The sequence below is a fragment of the Suricata suricatta genome, chromosome 2 (genome assembly GCF_006229205.1).
Source record: "Suricata suricatta isolate VVHF042 chromosome 2, meerkat_22Aug2017_6uvM2_HiC, whole genome shotgun sequence".
Lineage (NCBI taxonomy): Eukaryota > Metazoa > Chordata > Mammalia > Carnivora > Herpestidae > Suricata > Suricata suricatta.
The window spans coordinates 173,559,388-173,568,193 of NC_043701.1; the positions used below are offsets into that span (position 1 = coordinate 173,559,388).

An 8,806-nucleotide genomic window follows, 5' to 3' on the forward strand; every position below is an offset into this window, starting at 1 on the left:
TTCTTAATGTAGGCAAGCCTTATATAAGCAGTTGAAGGTCTGAATAGAACCTAAATGTCGACCCGTCCCTGAGTAAGAGAGCGTTCTTCCTGTCTAGCTGCCATCAAACTGGGACATCAGTATTTTCCTGTCTCCAGACTCCAACGGAAACACTGGCTCTTCCTGGGGCTTGAGTCTGCCAGCCTTTGGATTGGAACGTACCACGGACTCTCCTGGTGACAAGCTTCCCAGCTTGAACTGGAGCTCCACCTTTGGCCTCCCTGGGTTGCCAGTTGCCCATTCAACCTTCAGGCCTTGGGACTTCTCAGCCTCTGTCGACATGTGAACCAATTCCTTATAATAAATCTCTCTCTCTGTGTATTTCCTCTTGGCTCTGTTTCTGGAGAACTCCAATAATGTGCCCGCTCTGCGGTACAGGGCCCCACTTTTCATGCCCCACAGCCCTTCACGGTCTCTCCCAAGCAGCCCAGAGCCCCCTCCATGAAAGGCTCCGTCAGGATCCTAGCATTCCCAAGGGGCATGTCACCAGATGCCCCCATGCCCATGACCCCTCCTGGCCCACAGCTGCCTGGGTGCGCAGGGAGCTCTGCTTGGCGTCCACAGGGGGCACACACTGCCAACCCCTGCCCCATCCTGGCCTCACTTGCCAGGAGGAAACCAGAAAATCTGATGACCAAAACACGTCAGCGGGCCTCAACCTGGGTGCTGGGCGGAAGCCGGTGCTGGAAGACGCGCTGCCACAATTAAGTAAACAGATGACCTCAATTCGGGGACATTGTTTGTCGAATTGAATCTTCAGCGAGGTAACTTTCCCCATATGAGTAAAAATGATATTTGGGATTAAGTTTTCACTGCACTGAATGCATTTGCTGGATTTCTGCTTCTCGTCATTAGAAAGAGGACGTAACCTTCACGACGGCGGTCTGCGGGGACCGGGCTGGCCAGCACCGCCTCCGAGTGCTGACTGACCACAGGGGATTAAGGCCGGACACAACTCATTTCACACGGACAATAAGCCGATTTGTTTTTGTTTTTAAATAAGCCTTATTAAACTGGCTGCCGCTGGTGTTGGATCTGCCCGAGCATTGCAGGGCGAGCCTTTGAAAGCAACTTAGATCACTATTCTCTCCTACTTCAAGTACGGGATACGCGGGGGGGCCTGGCTCTGTCCGGAGCCCGGGGGCAGGTCCAGAAGGTGTGCTCCCAGGAAGCCGTTGAGTGTAGACAGCCTTGCATCCAGATGCTACGTTGCAGGGGACACCGGGCACCGGTCACGTGGCCGAGGCCAAGTCTAGCCTCTCTGGAGCCCCTCAGGGGTCCTTCCGGGCGGTGCATGATGTCCCGTTGGGATAACCTCACCTCCCCCTTTTCCCATCCTCTCCACCGGCCACACTAAAGACCCTGCCTTAGTTCTAGAACAGATCTTCAGTTCTAGAACAGATCACCAGTTCTAGAACAGATCATGAATTCTCCAAGTGCGTTCTTGGAAGGTCTGTGAGTCCGCTGGACCCTTTCAGGAGATCCTCAAGGTCAAAGCTATTTTCCTACTAGAATATGATGACACGTTTTGTCTTTTCGCCCCTTCATTCTCTTACCAGTGTGCCACATGGTTTTCCAGAGGCTGTAGGACACGAGATGACATCCTCACTCTGACGGCCAGTAGAATGTACGCCTGTGTGTTCTAGTTTGTTAAAGGTTTCTGTTAGAATTCTGAGTGTGGAAAACACTGATAGCTAAAAACTATATAAATATAAGTTCTTTGGAGTTCTTACTGTCTTAAGAGTGTGAAGGGCTCTTGAAACCAAGAAGCTTGAGACCTCTTTTCTTTGTCTCCTTCAAAGTGAGGTATTTATTATTTACATAGTTTTTAACCATTAACGCATAAGACCATGCTGCCACTTTATGGCATTTTCCTATTTCTTCTTTAAATGTGTCACTGACCAAATTTCTGAATGTTATACCTCAACTTCACTTTTTCCCATGAACTTGGTAACTGTTATCATGTGATTAAATTTTTTTTAATTGTGGTAAAATACACCTCGCAAGATTTCGGTTTTAAGTGTACAAGTCAGCGGCATCCAGTACGTTCGCCCCATGGGCTGCCATCACCATGGTCCACCCCCAGAACACCTTACATCCTATGACACTGAATCCGTGACCTACGAAACATGACCTCCTTGTTCCCCCAGCTCCGAGCCCCTGACCGCCACCATTCTTTCCATCTCTATGAACTTGACTCGTCTAGAGAGCTCATATGAGTAGAGTCATAGAGCATTTGTCTTTCTAGATCCTTCTTGATTCCTTCCCGCCAGCAAAACTACCTGGTCTCAGGGTCCTATGAGATGGCACAATGACTGGACTGAGAAGTGTCCCTGTCCTGTAAAGATGTACCATATGCTCACATCGTTCATGTCAGCCTTGGGAGCAGAGGTGAGTTGGACAGGGCACGGATGTCAGAGGGGCCTGACTTTAAAACCTGTCTCCTGTGCATTTATGTATGTATGCATGTATGTATGTATGTATGTATGTATGTATGTATTTAAATTTGACAGAGAGAGAGTGGGGAGGGGGGCGAGGGAGAGAGAGGGAAAATCTTAAGCAGGTTCAACATGCAGTGCAGAGCCTGATGCAGGGCTCAATCCCACGCCCTTGGGATGATACTCAACTGACTGAGCCACCCAGGTGCCCTGTGACTCCTCTGCTTTTAAAACCATGTGGCTGTGGTAGGGGACTTCAGTGCTCTAAGCCTCAGTCTCCTCCTCTCTGAAACTAGGATACAGACTCCCTCCTCCTGGGATGGTTGTGAGGATTAGAAAAGCCCATGAGTGGGGGGGAGCAGGGGGAGGCAGGGGGCTCAGTGGGAGGTCTACGGCTATGCAAAGGCCCGGTGGTGAAGGAAGGATGGCCAGAGGAGAAGGCAAAATGTCATGGGACAGCACAATGCTATAGAAATCCCCTTGCAATGTCTTTGTTCTCTTCTTGTAGGTTCTCTTCCCTGCTTCTGCTGTTTTCTAATCTATGGTCTCCAAAAATGTCTTCTATCCTGAGCAATCCTACATCTGCTTGTGCTCATGCCTTTCAATGTGTGCCCCGTGTTATCTGGGTAGAAACCACCCTCACCTCTCAGGCATGCCCCCAGGCCCCGCCGCACCCCTCTGTAGGCAGGGACCTAACAGGACGGTCACTGGAAAGAAGCTGCTGTCCTGTGAGAGCATGTCTGCCAACAGAACCTGAACTGATGTCTTCATTAAAATGTTTGGTTGTCCTGGTTCCCGTCATCCTGGGCCCCTCCCCCACTTCGGGCCTCGGGACCATCATCGCCTCCAGAGAGGACCATCAAGGCACAAGGCAAGAACAAGAGTTCAGATTGTGGCTTTGAGTTTTGAAAACCAGGGTTCAAGTGTGGGACAAAAGGTCTGGAAGACAGTGATCAGTCCAAGAGTTCGCTGCCCCCAGGAGAGAAGACCAGTGCGCGCCAGGGAGGGCTGGGCAGAGGGGTTGCTGGGGACAAGAGGCCTTACTTCGGTGCGCTCCCCCTATCGCCGCCCCCCTCCAGGGGTGGGGTGGGGGCTCCGCTTGGCTAGCTGAGGGCAGAAAAGGCTATGTGCGCAGGACGAAGGAGAGAGTGCAGGCACCTGCCCAGGGAAGGGCATTGGATTCTATTCTTACAGCCCCGGGAAGCTAGCAGGGGAGGAGCAGGGCTGTGATATAATCTGATTTACATTTTTAAAAAAACATTTATTTTTGAAAGAGAGAGAGAGAGAGAGAGATAGAATGCAAATGGGGGAGGGGCAGAGAGAGTGGGGGAGACACAGAATTTGAAGCAGGATCCAGGCTCTGAGCTGTCAGCACAGAGCCCGACGTGGGGCTTGAACACACAAACCGTGATGTCATGACCTGAGCCAAAGTTGGATGCTTAACTGACCAAGCCTCCCAGGTGACCCCGATTTACAGTTTTTAAAAAACATTCTGGTCAGAGTGGAGAGTGGATTAAAAGGGTAAAAACTTTTAGCTGCTCTCATCTCGCCCCCTTCTAAGGAGGGTGGATTCCAATGTCTGGAAGTCCCTTCTGTTTTGCCGCAGCAACACGTAGGAGCAGAGACTGGAGAGAACTGCATTTTGGTGTATCAGAAAAGAGAAGGATTTATTATTATTTGGGGCAGTTATTTTTCCAAAAGCAAGAAGAAATATGGGGAGAAAGAGACGGGTCCAGTGAAAAGCAGAAGACCAGCGCCCCCACTTCAAAAATGCTTGGGGGGAGTTTTAGCAATAGGCATATTGAACTTTGAAATGTAATTTCTCTGTATCCTAACACGTACATCCTTCTGGTTCTCCCAAGGTTCCGGTAGCCTGTACACGTGTGCATAACTGTGTGGGGTGTGTGTGCGAGTGTGTGTGCGCTCTAGAAAAGGGCTCAGTCCCAATGTGACATCATGAAGCATGGGACAGAACAGCATGCTTGGGACTACAACATGATCCAAATAAAACAATTTCAGGCTTGCTCAGAGCAAGGAATCCGAGGTGACCCTACTAAAACTGCAAACTCCTCCCCCCTTCCTCCAAGAACTTCCAGAAAACGTGGTGGGGCCCTGGCTGGGGATAATCTGCAGAATGGGGTGAGGGGAGCGCTGTTAGTAGACTATAAGGAGCACGTCCTCACTCTCTGGCATCTGAGCTATAAATACCTCTGAGTTTACAAAGTGCCTTAGAGTTTACAAAGTAATTTCACATGTTTAACCTAAAAGTGAAATGAAATTGGAAAAAAAAAAAAGGCTTTCCCCTGAAAAAGTATCACCCTGTGGTTTTGGGGGTGAAGATTATTCTTTTTGTTTTTTAATTTTTTTAATATTTTAGTTATTTGAGAGAGAGAGAGAGAGAGACAGACAGACAGACAGATGGACAGTGTAGGCAGGGGAGGGTCAGATAGAGAGGGAGACACAGAATTGGAAGACAGGCTCCAGTCTCTGAGCTAGCTGTCAGCACAGAGCCCAATGCGGGGCTCAAACCCACGAACTGAGAGATCATGACCTGAGCCGAAGCCGGATGCTCAACCGACTGAGCCACCCAGGTGCCCCTGAAGGTTATTCTGAAGGAGCGTGAAGTGCATGATCTCTTGGAGACGCTCTCTGAACCCACTGCCTCTGACTCCAGTCCCCTCCAGGGCTCCGTGCTACAGAATCGGACCCCAGGAGAGAGCGCAGTGATTCCCACAGGGTTGTTTCTAAAAACAACACAATCAAACCAAACCCAATCCACACCAAGGACAGCTAAGGCCCAACGTGGAAACAACCTGAATGTCTATCCACAGGAGACTGCTGAATAAACTCACCATTACTGTGCAATGAATGGTTGTGCCCCCCCAATTCATCTGTTGAAAACTAACCTCCAATATAGTAGTATTTGAAGGGTTAGGGCTTGAGGGGTGATGACATCATCACAGTGGGACCCTCATGAATGGTATTAGTACTCTTATACGAGAGACCACAGGGAGCTCCCGTGCCCCTTCTGCCACGTGAGGACCCTGTGAGAAGACAGCCACCGCTGAACCCCAGACATTGGACCTGCCGGTGCCTGATCTTGGACTTGCCAGCCTCCAGGACTGTGAGAAATAAATTCCTGCTGTTTAAAAGTCACCCAGTCTATGCTATTTTTGTTTTAGCAGCCTGGATGGATTAAAACAATGGAACAGCCACACCGTGGGATGCAATGCAGCCCTTACCAAAGAACGAGCCATAGCCATATCTCCTGAGCTGGAACAATACCCCGGATGTAGTGCTAAATATTTTTTTAAAGCAAACTTAGAAATAGTGGGTTCTAGTTTTGTCTGGGGGAGGAGGGAAAGTCCGTAGGTCACTGTGTTTTTATAAGCATTAAAACAATCAATGATACGCATGTGAATCCTCAGGAGAGAAGGATTAGGAGAGAACTTACATATATCTTTACCTATAATACGTTACATATTGTGTGTTTTGGTTCTGTATTTACACAACAACGTAGGGGGGAAATCCCTTTTTACTCTTAGGAGGAGCCGCCATTTCAAGCAGTGGGGAATATGTCCTCGCTGGATGCCTGGTTTTGTTTTGCTTTTTTCTGGGGGTCAAAGCAGGACATCCCAATTCCTGATTTGCCTTCCCCACAAGAGTAGCACCTCGTGTACAAGAGTGTGTATCCAGGGAGGGTGAATGGGGGGCAGCGGAGAAGGGGCAAAGCTCTAACCAGTTCCTATAAACCCCTTATCCTACGTGTCTCCATCCATAAACCCTCCTGAAAAATCAAAAATGTTGAAAAATGCCCCTGTGGAGGATGGGGTTTCTAAGATGGAAGTTCAGCTCCCACATTAAAAAGGGAGTGGGTGGAAAATTTGACAAAACCCTGGAGACGGCTGGCAGAGTCCCAGGAAAGCTGAAATTATCTCCAGGCTTAAATTGTTCCTGGTAGAGGCTTCAATTCTCCTCATCCCCTTACACGGGGAGTCCAACTGGCGATGGCATATTGAGCAATGTTGGTCCCCACCGGCTGTGGCCACTTCCACAGGCCAAGTCTCTCCACTTCCGGTCGCTCTGGGCTCTGCTTTCACTCCATTTCCTGTCTCCTCCACTTTCTTTCTCAGAATCCACTTCCCGCCCAGTCTTCTTACCTGTGTCTTAACCCACCACTCCTGTGGCCTGGGAGCCCAGACCCCTCTTGGTCTCAGCTCCCCCCTAGTTGGTTCCTTTCAGGGGCCAGATTTGTGCCCAGGAGGCCCCCTGAGGCTCCACAAAGCTGCATTGCTTGGAGCTGTGTCAACTGGGCTCCTTTCCTGGTTTAATTTTCTCTTTTCCCTCTTTTTTAGCTCCAGGGTGAGGAGAGGCTGGAGGCAGAGGAGGCTTTGAGAAGCTTCTCCATCAGGCCAACTATGACTTGAACTGACAGGAAGAGGCTGAGGAAGGGGTCCAGGCTCTGCAGATGGGGCGGGCAGCACGGAGCAGACGCTCAAGTTTCTCAGACTCCCTCGACCCCGAAGGTTTGATGAAAAGTGACCAAGGTGACTGGCTGCTGGCTTCTCCAACAGTGCTGGCCCAAAGGTTCCTGAAGAACACTCCCTCAAGGCCCTGGCCAGAGCCCCGGCAGACTGGGGGGCGTGGGTCATTCGGCATGAAACCTATTCGGTGAACAATGACTCTCTGCACATAGGTGGCAACTTTCCACCGGGCAGAATTTATTTTCCACTTGAGAAGCTAATGAAAACCAGTCATGGTGAAAAACCCAGCCAGAGAAAGAATGTGGGCTTTCTTTTCTTCAGTCGGAGAATAATGCCAGGCTCTGGGTAGTTCGTCGTAGACTCTAGACCCAGGGAGAAGAGGGGGTTGACACATTTGGAGTCCTGAGACGCCTATTGGGACCTGAGCCTTGGGGTCAGACAGGCAGCTGAGTGGAGTTGGCATTAGATGCCGACGCAGGAAATGTGCTCACCCCTGTGGGGGTGGGTATGTGGGGAATGCCTGAGCAGAGGAGAATTCTGGAACATCTAAATATAGTGGGAAAGTCAGAGCTAGAGAGCCGAAGAGAGATAGGAACTCAGCTCAATAAATAATTCACTTTCTTAGCTGTTTCTCTTAGCTTGTGTGCTGAGGTGGGTGCAGGGAAGTTCTGTGCTGAGTCTAAAATGCTCCAGGTGGGGCACCTGGGTGGCTCAGTTGGTTAAGGCATCCGGCTTCGGCTCAGGGCATGATCTCATGGTTTGTGGGTTTAAGCCCCGCATCAGGCTCTGTGCTGACAGCTAGCTCAGAGCCTGGAGCCTACTTCAGATTGTGTCTCCCTCTCTCTCTGACCCTCCCCTGCTCACGCTGTCTCTGTCTCTCAAAAATAAATAAAAAACATTAAGAAAATGAATAAATAAAATAAAATGCTCCAGGTTTCACATTCTCTGTTCATGTCTTAATTTGACAACTGCTTTTTGCCCTCTACGTGCTCCCTTCACTGGGGTGTTGGGCCTAACTGGAGCCTCTTGACCAACAGAGTGCCCGCCCACCTGCTCAGTACACCTAACTCATGCTCCTCTCCTGCATCACCCAGAACACTGATACCACGACTCCCTTCTCCTGGCCTGTGATCTCTTAGATGCTCTCTCCCCTGCTTAACATCCTTCAATGGCTCCCTATTGCTTCCCAAAGTTCCTCTTCATGGGTTGCCATTCAAAGCTCCTTCTATTCTTGCTCCTGTCTCTTTCACAGTTGAAGGCCCTCCTACCTGGACAGCCTCTTAGATTTTGGAATAAAACACAGGATGCACATCCTCTAACTGTACTCTTTTATACCGTGTACTTTTTGTACATGCTGTTTCTGCTCCAGGGCCTTTCCCTTTGGCTTTGCCCTACTGGAGAGTCTCTGAGTCCTTCAAAAAGCAACTCGGATATTGGTTTTCCATCACCACAGCCTGCACTGCTCTGAAAAGTTAGTGCCAAGCGTCTGCAGTGGTGTGTACAGGCTCTGGTTAGAGCACTTGGGATGCTGAGTGGCACAGAGCTTGGCCACACTAATCTTTCAGAGCCTCACTTTCCTTGTCTGTAAAGTCAGGTAACAGGACTGCCCTTGGGGGGCAGGAACGGGGTTACTCATGAAGGGAAGCCTGCAAAGGCCCTGCAGGTACTCGGTTCATCACTACTGGGAATTACACTATTAGATGATACTGGACATTTGGAAGCACCGTATCTTATTCATTTTTGTATCCTTGGCTCTGGAAAAACAGAAGCCAACTGGATGATTTTCTGTGTTTGTTGATGGCTGCTTGGTGGTGTGTTTTCTGTCCCTCTCTGTGCATACACATC

The 8,806-nt window shown here is 49.7% G+C and overlaps 1 long non-coding RNA gene across 1 annotated transcript; it reads left to right on the top strand.

Annotated features, from left to right (window-relative positions):
• The first annotated feature begins 1,599 nt into the window (after positions 1 to 1,599).
• LOC115273766 lies at positions 1,600 to 7,038 on the top strand. The gene is made up of 3 exons (XR_003900934.1): positions 1,600 to 1,666; positions 2,288 to 2,430; positions 6,833 to 7,038. It is a non-coding gene; the product is annotated as an uncharacterized LOC115273766 (long non-coding RNA).
• Positions 7,039 to 8,806: the final 1,768 nt, after the last annotated feature.